This window comes from Eptatretus burgeri, chromosome 8 (genome assembly GCF_056783735.1).
Source record: "Eptatretus burgeri isolate ZD-2024b chromosome 8, Ebu_testis_v1, whole genome shotgun sequence".
Lineage (NCBI taxonomy): Eukaryota > Metazoa > Chordata > Myxini > Myxiniformes > Myxinidae > Eptatretus > Eptatretus burgeri.
Window position 1 is genome coordinate 82,382,315 of NC_140968.1, and position 16,444 is coordinate 82,398,758.

General features: G+C 41.5%; 1 protein-coding gene across 3 annotated transcripts in view; it reads right to left on the reverse strand.

The window, feature by feature from the left end:
- The window catches only part of LOC147022160 (solute carrier family 15 member 2-like), a 315,727-nt gene that overhangs the window by 128,322 nt on the left and 170,961 nt on the right, over positions 1-16,444 (reverse strand). The gene's annotated exons all lie outside the window — the stretch shown is intronic.

Here is a 16,444-nt window from a genome sequence, read left to right on the forward strand (position 1 = left end):
ACGCGGGGGGCCGATTGGCTCGATCGTGGTGAGGCCGAAAGGTCCACCCGTGACTAGTTCCCGGCGTTAGTCCGAGAGGGTCACGACGGGATTGTCCATCCGGTGGGCGACATGCCGCGATTCGAGTTACGTGGCCGTTCGCACGCCGGCGGGCGCGAATCCGCAACACTGGTGTCAGGTCGTGCGATACAAACTCATCGCCCTCCTCGCGGCACTGGTATCGGAGAACGGGAAAACGGGCTCTCCTGTCTCCAGCTAAATTCACGGGAATCAGTCCAGGGGTGAGAGGAGCGACCCCCGATTCCCTCCAAATTACGAGCGAGCGAAATTAACCCTTTGCGAGAAGCAAGATGGTGTCTCAAGGCGAGCGGGAGCCGGGGGTATTAGAAATGGATGTAGAATGTGTAGAATCCATGGCTCAGGACGAAATCCCCGTGCAGGAAATGTTGGTTGTACAGGAAAACGAACACGCCCAACTGAACCCAGAGCCCGAAATAGGTGCGGCGGCGGCCACGGTGTATGACACCTCCCCTCCCCCTCTCCACCAAAACCCCCCGATCCCTGCCGAAACGGCTCACCCAAGCGCACCCGACATGGCCCAGCTATTCGCCATGCTGGCGGCAATGACAGCAAGGATGGATGCGAATACACAAAAAATGGATGCGAATACACAAAAGATGGATGCGAATACACAAAAAATGGATGAAATAAAAAGCATGAACGAAAAGATGGATACAAACACAAATGAAATGAAAAACGAAATGAAAGGCATGAACAAGCAAATGAACGGAATGGAAACAAATATGAAGGAAGAAATGAAAGAGCTGCGGGGTGAGAGGCAGAACATGGGCCGATGCCTGCAGGCGGGCATGAAGGCCGTTAGCAGGGAGCTTAAAATGGCGACTCCACGTGTGGGAGCGAACGAGCTGGGAGGGGGTGCAACGGCTGTCGGGCCCGCGGTGGAGGCGGATGAAAAAATAATTTGGGGGACGTGTTGGGCGAGGGTCGTGACGGTAACCGAGAGGGACAAACTAATTGGGGTGATGTAGACGTGCACGAGGGAGATAAGGGAAGAGACGGAAATAATAGTTGAGACAAGGGAGATAAAGGGTGAAGAGGTGACTGAGTTGGCAGAGACACGGGAGATGGGAACGATGGAGGGAAAACTACACGATGAAGACGAGGTAAGTGACGCACACACACACACGGAGGTAGTGGAGGATAGTGAGGGTGAGCTGGCGGACCGTGCAGGGACCCGGTGCGAGCAGCGGGATAGCCTCCTCCAGGAACGAGGGGAGGGAGTATGCCCCCTTGAGGCGAGTCACAACCAGGTGAGTTCGGTCGTGCTTTGCGAGGTCGAGGGGAGGAGTGCTGTGGACAGGTGCACGGAAAGCTTGGGGGGTATAGAGGCCCCGGAGACCCTTGTGGGGACACAAATCCCCAGTGTGGTTGTCCCTGTGTGTGTGGTGCAAGGTGTGAGTGCGTCCCCGTGTGTGAGTGGTGTGGTGGCGATTGTGCCGGAGTACGTGCTTCCCAGCACGCCGTGTGTAAAAGGGGCACCGCAAGTGGAAGTGGCCTTGTGTCTGAGTGAAACGGCCAGTATGAGTGAGGCACCGCGGGCGAGTGCCCCCGCGTGTGTGAGTGGTATGGTTTGTGTGAGGGAAATGGCACGAGTGAGTGGAAGGCCGCGAGTGAGTGGAGCCACGTGTGCGAGGGAGATGGCATGCGTGAGTGAACGGCCGAGTGCAAGGGAGACCGTGTGTGTGAGAGAGCGGTATGTAAGGGAGATGTCGGTCGGCATGTATGAACATGCAGCCGCGTCTCCCGGTGTGAGTTGAATGGTGTGGAGTGTGAGCGTCGTAACACGCAGGTGTGCGTGGGTCGAATGGCGACGACGGCGACATGTGAGGAAAGAAAGCCGAGTAGCGGCTGTAGTTGTTTCGGGGACCGTGCCGGGTTCACCCAGCAGTGAGCACGAGGTCCGTGCTGTGCAACGCACGAGGCCCCCACGTGCTCGCTTGCGAGAGTGAAGTCCCGGTCCGGAAACGCCAGCGGTGGATTTGCCGATCCCGCGGACGGACAAAGTTTAGGCAGGATAATGGATTTTGACCGGATGGGTTCTCCACGCGATCGTGTGTGTTAAGCTCCAACGGGCAAAGGACATGTGTTCGCGTGGGGAACCCCTCGAGACGTGGGGCTTGTGTTTTTTTTTTATGCGCACGGTGACGTCATGGCTGCACGTGGGGTTGGAATCCGGCAGGAGGGGTATCCCTGCCGGATGGTACCGTCCAAGGAGGGACGAGGTACACGTGCAGCTGCATGACGTCACGGGCAGGTGCAAAGTGCGCGAGCTGTGAGTTGCCGCGCTGGTGCTGCGCATGTAAAGAAAAAAAAAAAAAAGCAAGCCTCACTTTCGGGTGCACAGGATTCCTGGGCAAGGGGTGGAAGACCCCCTTGACCAGGGCAAAGGATGGAAACTAGTGAGGGGGAAGGGTTAGCTTCGCTAGACCGACTTCATGGGGCAGGGATAAGTCCTCATGGAGTCCGTGGAATGGATGAGTTAGAGGGATTGTAGCCAGATTTAGGATGGGAAAATGGGATTATTTGGAACAGTGACAGACTTGTGTATGTGTAGAGGGGACGTAGTTTAGCTATGTAGTGTTAAAAGGAACGTGCTTTAGTGTAAGGGACGACGTGGGAGCACGAGTTAGTTAGGGGATGTAGTCAGAAGGATGGAAGAGTTCAGCGGTGTGTGTGTTGAAAAGTTGTGAGGTGAGCACTTGTTGAGTGGGTGAGGCCAGCGGGTCTGTGTGTGTGGAGCGAATGGGGAATGCATGGTGCGATGAGTGATTGGGGGGAGGAGTGACTCCCGCCCAAGGGACCCCGGGGTCAGTGTAGAGTGAGTTAGGGGGTTAGTCAAATTTACAAAATGGAGGTCGTTTTGTTGTTGGTGGGTGTGTAGGCTCGAAACCCGTTTGGAGGGGTGTAGGAGCCCTGTTGACAGGCTGGGAGCATGGTGGCGAAAGGTGAGTATCACTGAGTGGGTACCCCGGGCACCAGGCTAGTCGGCCGTGGTAGGCCAAGGGCCCATGGGGGGCCGGGATAGCGTAGTGGGCACGGGTGCGCCTGCTGGGTGCGGGGGCCCGGGGCGCCATTAGCCGCGTGGGCAGTGTTGTGGGCACGGGTGACCCTCGGAAAGGGGCCTGGGAAGCCAGCCTGCCACGTGTGCGTTTCAGGGGAGGTGCCATGGGGGGCACTCCCCGGTGTTAGGGAGCTGGTAGGCTCGGAGGCAGTGTAGTGCCCGGGGGTGCCATCGTCGGAGAATCGGCAGAGGGTCGTGCCTGCCAAAGGGAGCCACGTGTCCCAGCCATGAGACCGTGTGAGGGCACGGAGAGAAAATTGGGGGGCGAGGCCCGAAATTGTGAGGACACCAACACAGGCGACGGGAATCTGGGTTGTTAGAACCAATAGCTTAAGCGCGAGGCGCTTGTTGAAAGCCCCGGGGTAGTTTAACAGTTAAATGGTTAGGGTAGATAGGAAGTGTACCCCTCCGCACCATCCATTCCCTCGCTCTCGTTGTGGGCCGCTGGACCAACTTTGTGTTATAGATCGCTGAAGTCTGGGGAGGCCATTCTGAGGCTTCGTTGGGCCTCGACACAGGACGCCAGCTCTCCCTTGTTCCCCTCCGGGAAGGGAACGTAGGGGTTGGGAGTAGGCTAGGTGACAGGATAGGTTAGCCGAACAAGGACAGTACAGGGGGTTAGGGGACGATTTATAGTGGGGAAGTAAAAAAAAAAAAAAAATAAGTTGGGGCTAAATTGGGGTTTGACAAATTAAGGGAGTGGGTATGTACAGTGACAGGCAAAGGCTATAGGTGGGAGGGAGACAGGAAGGTTGGTCCGAGCCCGCCTTCTGAGTGGCCAGCACCACCGCACTCCCTCCACCAACCTCCACTGAACGGCGATGGCTGGCCAGCTTCATCGGCAGCTGTTGTTTTGCTGCAAGGCCTGTGCCGGCTGGATCGGCTGCAGCTGCTGTGCTGCAAGGCCTGTACCGGCCGGATCGTCTGCAGCTGTTTTCTGCAAGGCCTGTGCCATCGGCTGGCCGTGTTTTGCTTCAAGGCCTGTGCCGGCCACTTCATCTGCTGGCTGTGTTGCTGCAGGGCCTGTGCCGGCCCACTTCATCTGCCGGCTGGCTGTTTTTCTTCAAGGCCTACACCAGGCCAGTTCATCTGCCGGCTGTGTTTGCCTGCAGCGGCCTTCTTCTGCGGGCTGTGTTTGCCTGATCACCTTTGCCATGCCATGCCCACTGCCCCTGTTCACCAGCCCCGTTCAATTTTTGCTTTGCCCCCCCCTGTTCATTTCCATGTGCGCCAGGATCAGAAAGCAACAGTTTGCAAGCTGCGAGAACTGCCCTGTTGGCAGCTACAACACGGGCCTGCAGTGGCGGCCCGTGCACCGTGTTTGCGTGCATCCATTCATTCATCCATTCGTTGTGTTCATTGCGTGTGCCACTTGAGCTGGCACGGAGACTGCGTTTGTGCGGCCCATGCACCGTTGTTTTTCACTGCGTTCAGTTCAAAACGGAAGGCCTTGGACTGCGTGTGAGCAGCCGGCCACGTTCCCTGTCACCTGCATTGTTTTGAGCCAGAGACTGCATGCGAGCAGCCTGGCTCCCTGCTAACTGCTTTCTTTTTGCAGAGTTCATTGATCCTGGGCCATGGTTTAGTGTAAAATTTGTAAGTTAAGGTAAGATGTACTGTAAATATGAGTGCGCCCCCGGCATGTCTCTCCTACCGCCGGCAATTTTATTGAAGTCGTCCGTGTGAGTGAGTTTGTTTAGGTAGTCACTCAGCCCTCAGGTTATTTATTTTGGGGACATGAATACCATGAATGTCGCACTCAGGGATCCGTCGGTAAAATGTACTAGGGGAAAACTACACATGATGGCACACGAAAATTTGACGACTCTGGACGAGTCTGTAAAAAGGGGAGTGGGTAGTTTTTTTGCCGAAATTGCCGAAATTCGCAAACCACCATTCAGGTCCCTTAGGTGAGATATCTCTGTAAGTATATGTGTAGTTAGGCCCAAACCCGTTGTTTCGAGGGAATAAATGTCATTCATTCGGGCTGCGACCCCTCTAGATAGCCGTTTTTCTTTTACTGTCTTTATTTTGGACCAGCCGCCATTACTACCACCACCAACCAAGTCTCAACAGCCATCACACAACAACCACCAGCCGCAACGCCGCTTCACAACAACAACAACGCCAACAGCCATGACCTTTATCGTCACAACTCGCCCTCGCAACCATCGCATCACCGTCATTCCCACGCCGCTTGTGGGCACCGATACTGGACTCGTGCAGGGCGCGCACCGAGCAGGGGTGCAAAAGCGCCAGCCTTTCCGAAGAAAACGGATCAAAAACGACTCACGCCCACTTCTGTTCCGTCCTATCGGCGAGCGTGGGGCGATTTGGCCCCGCCTCCAGGTGCGTTGGAGTAACATCGCTATATGCAAATTCATGGATCAAAAAGCATTCACGCCCACTTTTCCTCGGTCCAATGGGGAGCCAGTTAGAGGTGAAGGGTCGGAGGTAAAGGGTCGAAGGTGAAGGGGCGAAGCCACGGGGCATAAAAGGGGCCGCGCTCGCCAAACAGAGCAGTTTCGGAGGGGAGAAGTTAAGAGTTGTCGGTGGAGCTGGGAAGAAGTGGTAGTAGTCAGAGTGGAGAGGACGGAGCTGTGGAGAGGTGGCGGCGGCGAAGGCGGTCGAGGGGGTGCTCATGTCGGAGTCGGGGAGCTGCGGAGGGAGAGGCCGGCGGCGCGACCGAGGTCGTGGTGGAGACGCTCGTCGCGGGACCCGAGACAGGGAGAAATCCTCCTTCCCCCGAGCATTAACAACCCCCTCCTGTTCCCCCCCCCCGCGCTGAGATAGTGCGAGAAGGGGGCCCCGTTCCCACCCCCTACCAGACACTGTCCGCGAGGCCCGCGGAGTCGGGGCGCCAGCGCCATTTCGCGGCTCATCACCAGACGGGTAGGCCCGACGCGGTCTCGGCCCCAGGCCCGCCTCATCCTTGAGGGTGGTCCTTTTCTTTTGCTTTGGGTATATGTGTTGTCGGCGCCGTCTGTGAAGTAAAACTGCATAAGTGTTGCCGTGTGCTCGCGTAGTCGGTAATAGATCTGCATTGTGTTTCTCTTTTATATTTGCTTTTTGTGTAATATTGTTTCTTCTTCTTTTACATTTGATTTTGGTGTAATTGTATATGTGTGCTTTCCGTTCATCGTGAAATAAATGTGCTTTATGTTGAACTGTTTTCCCGCTCCGCTTCGTCTTTTCCTCTATTGAATATCCATCTTACTTCACGTAAAGGGTTGGTCGTGTGCTAAAACGCCCGATAATTAATCGAACCGTCGAGGCCGACGATAACACCGCTCGGTTATCCCGATAGTACGGAACGGGTCGCTTAAAGTGGCCCGTGTCCGAAGTCGACCTGCGGCGAGGTGCGATCGCCCGGTCTACCTTCCGTGTGGGTACTTAGGTAGGTCGAATTTGGCCAGCAACCCTATCCCACGCGGGGGGCCGATTGGCACGATCGTGGTGAGGCCGAAAGGTCCACCCGTGACTAGTTCCCGGCGTTAGTCCGAGAGGGTCACGACGGGATTGTCCGTCCGGTGGGCGACGTGCCGCGATTCGAGTTACGTGGCCGTTCGCACGCCGGCGGGCGCGAATCCGCAACAGTATCATAAGTTTCCATGGACAATAAAGATTCCTCATATTCTTTTGTTGGGTCAAGTTGTAGTGGGTATGGGAATGAAGATGTGTGGTCGCCTGTTGTGAAATTAAAACTCAGGATTGTGCTTCTCATCTTATTTAATATGAGATAAAATGTCTTTATATTGAGATTTATTAATTATTTTCATGTTCATCAACTGGTCTAAAATGGCTGATGCTTCATTCAAACAATTGTTATTTTCAGCCTTCGTCCTACCTAACAACAATAACAGTCTATTAACTAATTGCGATGGGTTATTTGGAAGAAAACTAATACCTGAACCAAGGATACTTAAAGCCTGAATAATGTGTTTCTCCTTCTCATTTTTCCTCCATTTACTAGAAATACCATTTCGAGTGTTCAGCCGATCAATATATACTCTATCATCATTTTTTTCATATCCAATGGTTATCAATATACTTTGATTCATCCCTCACAGTTGAACCTTGTCTTCCCTCTTTTGTGAGAAGAAACATTAATCTCGGAGTTAGTTTCACACGAGGTTGAGCAGAACCCAAGAACCTTAATTCCTCATTAAATATCAATACCTTTTCTTGAACAAGATGAAATATTGCTGGTTGTTCTGTTGGAATGAGTCCTGCTTTGGTTTTTGAATCCACTGAATATTCATTGTTTTGAAGAGCATTCACAATATAATCAGGGGGTCGATTAATCTCTTCCATTTGTTGAAATAAACCTTCATCATCATATACCTTTAATTCTCCTAAATGCTCTAATTCTTCCTCCGTCATTTGATCAAAATCTTTTAACATTTGAAGTTTTTTAGGAGTATATTCTACTGTGGGAACTGTGGAAACATCTTTCATTTTTTCTTGGGAAGTTTTTAAAAGTGGTTTAAAAAATTTCTCTTGTTTTCTTTCAAATGCTTCTTCGCCCGTTAGTTTCTGTCTGCGTTTCTTCTTTATGTCTTCCTGTTGTTTTACAACTTTTGAAACCAACTCTTGATCTTCCTTAAATCTTCTTGCTCTTTCTTTTGCATCCATTTATTTATTGAAAAATATCATTTAATATCTCATCTTGTTTCACAACAATATATTTGTATTTTTCAGTCGTGTGTTTCATGTAATCCCCAAATTCCTTTTTACTACATAATGTAGAACAATTGTCTCTCCAAAAATTGTTTATATCTATTGAATTTAACTTGAATAAAATAAAAGTATTAGCATTGTTTCTGATGGAACGACGAGGAAGTTGAAAGTACGATTGACTGAGATAAATACAATTACAAGAAGAATGTCTCCCTCTTGTGTAGTAGCTGTCCATTACCGTTTGGTTTCTCTCATTAACACAATCATCAAAGATAACGAGGTTCTTTTTGGATTTATCCAAATCTTGGGGAGACGGTATATCATCCGTATTATCACTAAGAATACAAGTTATCGGTTTTGATTTCTTTTTACATCTCTGTGCATCACAAAATAGTTGTATTATATCTTCAATGTTATTATCATTTAGGTTTTTTTGAAGTTTAAATAAACCGATTATATCTTCTTTTTGAAGACCAGCATTAAAACCTTGTGAGAGTAGTTGATACTCTGGTTGAAAACTCGCCTTTGTGAAAATTATTAAATTATCATAATCCAAAAAGTTGGGAGTGAGGAGCATCTTTAAAAGTAAGCATGTTTTTTCCACATCCACTTGAACCAACTATGAGGCATCTTAATGAATTTGGGAGATTTTTATGGTTGTCAAATTTTATCTTATTTTCCCAAATGGGTAAAAAAATCATTCATTTTTATCTTTGGAAAACAGGTTATTTAATTTATTATTGGCTTTTTTCGAAACTATATTTTATCCTAAGTTCAGGTTTAATTTCAAGATAATCCATTATTTTATTTATGCAATATCTTGTGTTGATATTTCCCTGAAAATCACATCCATGAATAATATATAACAACAATCCTTTGAACATTTCTCTAATACGTTCAGTTTCTTCCCTTGTAAGGAAAGGTGTGTTATCACCCTCGTACTTTACATTCATTTCTCTAATCAATCTTGTAAAGTAATTCATTTTTGGTGTAAATCTAAAAGAATTATTTTCCTTTTTATATTTTTGATTATCATTAATTAGAAGATAATCACAGAATATACATTGTTTATAGGCTTTTGACTCTGTGTTTAATCCCCATCTTTCACACGCAGGACAATTCTCAAATTTGTCATATGGAGAATCATGGAATTCAAGAGGCTCAAAATCGAGTAAACTATTCATATTTATAAAGTAAAACTTTACTTAAACTGAAATTCATCTTCGATATCATCTTCGATACTTTCAGAATCATCTATACTTTCATAACTATCGTTTGAACACAAACTCTCGGTGTCATAACTAACGTTTGAATGCAAACTCTCGGTATCATAATCACTCTCATAATCTTCAAAATCTTCAGGTGAATATTGACTCATATTTAATTCGTAGAAAAAACATTACCATCGATATCTATATCCATTTTTTCATTAACAGATTCAACTGCTACATTTTTTATATTAAAGGTAATTTTAAAATGATCCTTATCTACAATTGAACGAAATGTCATTTCACCTGATATATTAACATCCTTTATTTCATCAGGATTTATATGTTTAGGGTTGTTGAAAAAAAATACAAATTTCTCCTTGCATATTACAGATGGTCTTATCTTTTCTTTCTAAAGTTTAATCTATAAGGTTTTTATTTTTTGATAACTTTTCTTGTTTCATTGCTTTTTCTAGTTTTGAATATATTGCCAGAAGGAGAGGAGAAAATTTTGTTTGAGATACCTTAATTGATGTTCTTCCAGGTATACTAAAAGCCCTTCCACTGAAGTAAATTGAAGAACTCATCATATCCACCATAATTGTTTTTATCCAATAGTTGTTATATTTATCTTTGTTCAATTTTACATCCTTGACATATTTCTCAGTATCTTTAACAAATGAAGAGATTGATTGAAACTTGTCTTTTGTGTCTTGAAACATTGTATTTATTAAGTGAAAAAGTTGGAGGATAAAATGGTTTTAAGCACAGATTCACCTGTAAAATAAACGAAATTTTCATCAAGAAAATTTTAGTTTAAGCACAGATTCACCTGTAAAATAAATGAAATTTTCATCACGAAAACTTTAGTTTAAGCACAGATTCACCTGTAAAATAAACGAAATTTTTATCAAGAAAATTTTAGTTTAAGCACAGATTCACCTGTAAAATAAACGAAATTTTCATCAAGAAAATTTTAGTTTAAGCAAAGTTTTATTATATAAATATGGTGAATACAACGTACTGCGATTTTTGTAATCACAAATATAAACATTATAGAAAACACCTCCGAACCAACAAACACACATTTAATCTATTTCATAAAATATCTCCTCTTGAGTTGGAAAGAAAACATTGTGATATCTGCTCAAAGGATGTTTTGAAGAGTAGTTATAATAGACATCTTCAATCACAAAAACACAAGAAAAATGAGTTTAAAGTAAAGGGAGACTATTATATTTAAAACACTGATGGGGCATTTAAAGGGCATATAAAAATAAGGATTTTTCAATTTGGAGAACCCGGTCCATCATCAATAGTTGAATCAATTGAAATCGTGAAACCTGATGTTGAAATATTTATTAAAAAGACATTAAAAGAAATGAAAACTTTAAAGTTTTATATGGGAGTGAAAATGAATATGAAAAGACAAGATGAAGAACAAACTCCTTATATGAGAACAGATCTTCATTTTATAACATCATTTCAAGATTTTTTGAATAGTGGGGTTTATGAAGAACTATCAAGACAAGAGGACAATGTTGATAATACAGTGGTAGGAAGTGGATTCAATATTAAAAAAAATCATCTTTTTCGATATACACATTCTAAAATCAAACCCTCTTAAAGCTTCTTCTTATATTGAATTACCAAAAGAAATAAAACTAAAGAAGGCAGTTGTTAATATTAAGAACAATGATAATAAATGTTTTCTCTGGTCTGTTCTTGCTCACTTTCATCCACCAAAATGCAATTCAGAAAGAGTAAAACAATATATGAAATATGAGAATACCTTCGACATTAAAGATTTTAAATTCCCAATGCCACTAACAGATATTCCTAAATTTGAGAAAAAGAATAATCTTTCCATTAATGTATATGGATTAACAGATACAAACAAAGTTCAAATATTAAAAATTTCAAACAACTATAAAAATGAAGAAACACACATTGATCTTTTATATTTTAGTGTTGGAAAGAATTCACATTACACATACATCAATAATTTATCAAGATTAATCTCTTCACAGGTGTTCAGAACAGCAAACAAAATATATCCTTGTAAGCGATGTCTTAATTCATTTCATACAAAAGAACGATTAGAACAACATTCAAAATATTGTAGTAATCATAAATCAGCTGTAATTACAATGTCTGAACCTGGTGAAGAGATTTCTTTTGAAGATTATAATAAATCTATCATGCACCCATTTGTGATATACGCTGATTTTGAGTGTATCCTTAAAAAGATAAATACTGCTTCTCCTAATCCAAAAGAATCATATACAAATAAATATCAAAAACATATTCCTTGTGGTTTCTGTTATTATATCAAATCATCTGTTGGAGAAAAGTATAATAAACTTGAACATTATAGTGGAAAAAATGCTTCACAAGAGTTTGTAAAATGATTAGAAAAGGATTGTATAAGACGAACTAAATTAATGAAAGAAACAAATGAACCAATGAAATTAACCAAAGAAGAAAAATTAGAATTTAGAAAGAACAATATCTGTCATATTTGTGAGGAGGAAATTGAGGAGTCTAAAGTTAGGGATCATTGTCATCTTACTGGTAAGTATCGAGGTCCCGCTCATTCCTGTTGTAATCTTAATTATAAATTACCTTCTTTTCTTCCAGTCTTTCTTCACAACAGCGCCAACTATGATACACATCTATTTATAAATGAACTTTCAAAAACACCAGGGAATATTTCCGCCATAACAAACACAAGTCAAAAGTATATTTCATTTACAAAAATGATATTCACAAAACCTATAACTCGTATTCGGTTTCTTGATTCTTACAAGTTTATGGGAACACCACTAGCCAACCTCGCATCAAATCTAAGCTCTGTTCTCCACAGGCTCTTTTCCAAATCTTAATTCATTCTTTCCAAAAGAGGAAATTCTAACTAAAGAGGAAATTCAGATTAAAGAGAGAATTCAAAGTAAAGAGGAAATTCTAATTAATGAGGAAATTAATGAAGAAATTCTTACTGAAGATGAAATTCTAATTATACAGAAAATTCGAACAAAGAATGAAATTCTAACTAAAGAGGAAATTCTGATTATAGATGAAATTCTGATTAAAGAGGGAATTCTAACTCGAGAGGAAATTGGAACAAGGAATGACATTCAAAGTAAAGAGAAAATTCTTACAAGTAAGGGAATTTATGCTTATGGTTATATGGATTCATTTATGAGATTTAAAGAAACACAACTTCCTTTAAAAGAAAGTTTGTATAATAACCTTTATGAAGAAGAGATAAGTGATAAGGAATATAAACACGTGCAAGAAATTTGGAAAATATTTAAGATAAAGAACCTTGGAGAATATCATGATTTGTATCTAAAAACAGATGTTTTATTGTAGCTGATGTGTTTGAAGCTTTTAGATCACTCTGTCATAATAAAAATTGTTATGGATTAGATCCTGCCCACTATTTCACAGCTCCTGGTTTAGCTTGGAGTGCAATGTTGAAAATGACAAAACAAGATATAGATTTAGTCAGTGATGTAGATATGCTTTTGATGATTGAGAAGTCTAAGAGAGGTGGAATATCACAAGAATGTTCAAAAAGATATGCTAAAGCAAATAATAAATATCTTCCAAATTATGAGAGCAAAAAAGATAGGAATTATTTGATGTACTTTGATGCTAATAATTTGTATGGATGGGCAATGTCTCAATCTCTGCCTTATGGTAAATTAGAGTGGGTGGAAGAAAAGGATTATGAAAAGACTTTGATGAATATTGTTATTTCTTCTCAAGAGGAATTGAATGAGGAAGAAGAAGGTTATTATTTTGAAGTTGATTTGAGGTACCCGAGTGATCTTCATAATAAGCATAAAGATCTTCCTTTTGCATGTGAGAAAGAAACCCCAAAGAAAGAATGGTTAAGTGATTATCATAAAAGTTTTAATATTAAAGGTAAATCAACAGAAAAGTTAATAACAACATTCTATGATAAAGAGGGATATGTTTTGCATCAAAGGAACTTGAGACAATATTTATCTGCTGGGTTGAGAGTAGCTAAAATTCATAGAGTTTTAAAATTGAAACAAAGTCCTTGGATGAAAAAGTATATTAAATTCAATACAGATATGAGAACAAATACAAAAGTAAAATTTGAAGGGGAATTCTATAAATTGATGAATAATGCTGTCTTTGGAAAGACAATAGAGAATGTTAGAAACAGGCAAAACATTAGATTTGCAACATCTTGGAAAGAAGCTTCTAGATTGATAAATAAACCAAGTTTTGAGAGAGAAGAGGTTTTTTCAGAGAACTTTTCTGCTATTCATATGTAAAAGGAAAGTATTGTCATGGATAAACCAATTTATATTGGAACAGCAGTTCTTGATTTATCAAAGATATTGATGTATGATTATTTGTATAATGACTTAAAGAAAAAGTATGGTGAAAATGTTTCATTGTTGTATATGGACACTGATAGTTTTATTCTAGATATAAAAACTGACGATGTTTATAAAGATATGAAGAAAAAATATTGGAGTATATGATACAAGTAATTTTCGTAAGAAGAGTGAGTTCTTTTCAAAAAAGAATGAAAAGGTTATCGGTAAGTTTAAGGATGAGTTGGGTGGAAAAGTAATGAGTGAGTTTATTGGATTGAGAGCAAAGGCATATGCTTATAAGTATGGTGATCAGATTGATAAAAGGTGAAAGGGAATAAAGAAATATGTAATAAAGAAATCAATAACTTTTAGAAATTATTATAATTGTTTGATGAATAAGAAAGAAGAATATAGGAAAATGAATACAATAAGAAGTTATAAACATAAGATATATAGTGAAGAAGTAAATAAAAAGGCATTAGGAGCCTTTGATGATAAGAGATTTATTTTAGATAATGGAATAGATTGTGTTCCATATGGATATTGTATGATAGAGTGTATAAAATAGATTGTGTTCCATATGGGTATTGTATGATAGAGTGAATAGAATAGATTGTGTTCCATATGGACACAAGTTTTAACAATAGGAAGATGGGTTAGGGTTTTTAAGGGCTACCGCCGCGTTTTTCACAATATATAAATGGTCGAACCAAGTATTAGTCAAACTAAAGAGTGGAGAAAATCTCAGTCTTGGTATATAAATGGAAAACATAATGAATGTGAAAAATATCAAATAAGTCTTATTGAAAAAATATCTAAAACAAAGGTAAATAAAACAAATATGCGAATCGATTTAAAAACCAATAAGTTGGAGGATGTAAAGAAAATAATAAATATCTTTGAATGGACTGAAAAATTTGATGGTTATCAATTGAACAATGGAAAAATAATTTACTACAATCTCAAAATGATATGCAACTCAGGAGGTGGTCAGATGAGATCATTAAGAGAAGTTTATCATTTCATAATGGCACAAAAGGGGTATCTTAAAAAATATAAAGATTCAAATGTTTTGTTTTTAAATATTTTAGATGGGGATTATTGTGCAAAGAAAATTAAACTATTGAAGGAATTTGAGAATGAACAAATGTTGATAGGTTCAATGAGTGAGCTAAACAATATGCATCGGTTATTTGATAAAGAGTGTCCCGAAGCTTAGACGTTTCAGATATTTCTTTAGAATCACCTTTAACAAATCACATTACGACTTTACTACTTGAACAAATCTTTATCTTGTGGCATAGGTTATTTGAATAGAGAGCCCCTAGGTTAAAAGGGGAGACAAATAAATATACCTTGGGCTAAAAAGGGGATTTATTTTTTAGGGAAAAAAAAGAAAAAATTCATCGCTGAAAATCCCCCATTCATTTACATGGGGAAAAGTGAGCCAGAATCAGTATTCTTACCCTACTCACACTGACACACACACACACACACACACACACACACACACACACACACACACACACACACACACACACACACACACACACACACACACACACACACACACACACAACAGAAGATATGTTAGATCACTTTTAGAGTATGCTGTTCACGTTTGGAATGCTGGCCTCACAATCCGCCAAAGTAACGAATTGGAGTAAGTGCAGAAAAGGGGTCTCCAAATCATTCGAGGACAATTGTGCAGTGATTATGACCAGGCCCTTCAGTTTTGTGATATTCCAATCTTGAAACGACGCAGGTTGAAATTTGTCTGAGATTCGCACGCCAATTGCTAACATCCATTGAGTTTAGACATTGGCTTCCAGCCCACAGACAGGAGAATAATTACATCTCCAGCTTTTTGATGATCACACTGCCGATTTTGATTTGAATTGATTTGAGATATAATATAGCTGCTGTCCTCTTCTTATGTTTCATATTAATTTTTCACGAGAACACCTGTCCCTGCCTTTTGGTCTAAGGTCACTCACACTATTGAGCTCTCTAATTTTTTGAACCTTATATCGCTGGTTCCCAGGCTGAGTTTTCCTTATCCCTTCCTTAATCACATTTACCCTGTTTCCCCCCCTTTCTCGTGTATACCTTACCTCTGTTTCGACATCGTGATGTGCTAGTCCCCCCCCCACTCCTTGCTTTTTGCTGTATTTACCCTCCTTTTGTGTCTATTCTGCCCTATGGTCATATTTTATAATGCAAATTGTTTGTATTTCTTGTCATGTTATTATTATTCCTCAGAATGTGCAGGTGACAGTCCTTTCTTGTGCTTAGTTTCTTTCTCAATTGTTTATATGTCGAATGTGTAATGGGGATGGTTTACGCTTTGGAGTTTGCAGTAATCAAGTCTGTTTGTGAATTCATTTGTCATAATGTCGTTTCTATCTGCACGTAAATTGGTATGCAATTCAATGACATTACAATGTACTATTTTGCAGTCATTTCCCTTTTCTCATGTTTGAATGTCTATGTTCAGTTGAATAAAACCAGTTACCGATTTACAGATACCATTATGGTTGAAATGCACCAAGTCAGGAAGATTTAAATTAAAGACAAGAAAACCATGTAAATGAATTCAACAATATTATTTATAGGCCACATTCCTTTCACGTTGATCTGTTTTTACATTGAAGCATCATCTCAGCATGTTGTAGCAATGTATCTCGCTCCCCATATCTCTCTTGAATGGCATCCCTCTCTCCAGCGACCTGTCCCTCCAACTACCTCTCCATTCCTCTACCTTTACCTCCCTCCCTGTGAGTCTCTCTTCTGTCCTGTCTGCGATGATGTGTGAATAATGCTCAAGACCAAAACAATAAATTACAAAACTGATAGGTACATCGCCAGACCACAACATATGTTAAAGCAGTGATTTGTGCCACAATGTTAACATCAGGGTATTAATGATCAAAGCATTACAGCAACTTCTCCCAAAATAAAGGAAGAAGAGAAGGAAAACCACAGAGGACAAACCTGATATTCGGGGAGTTATGTTGTAAGGTAAATAAAGGACAGATAGATATACAGGAACT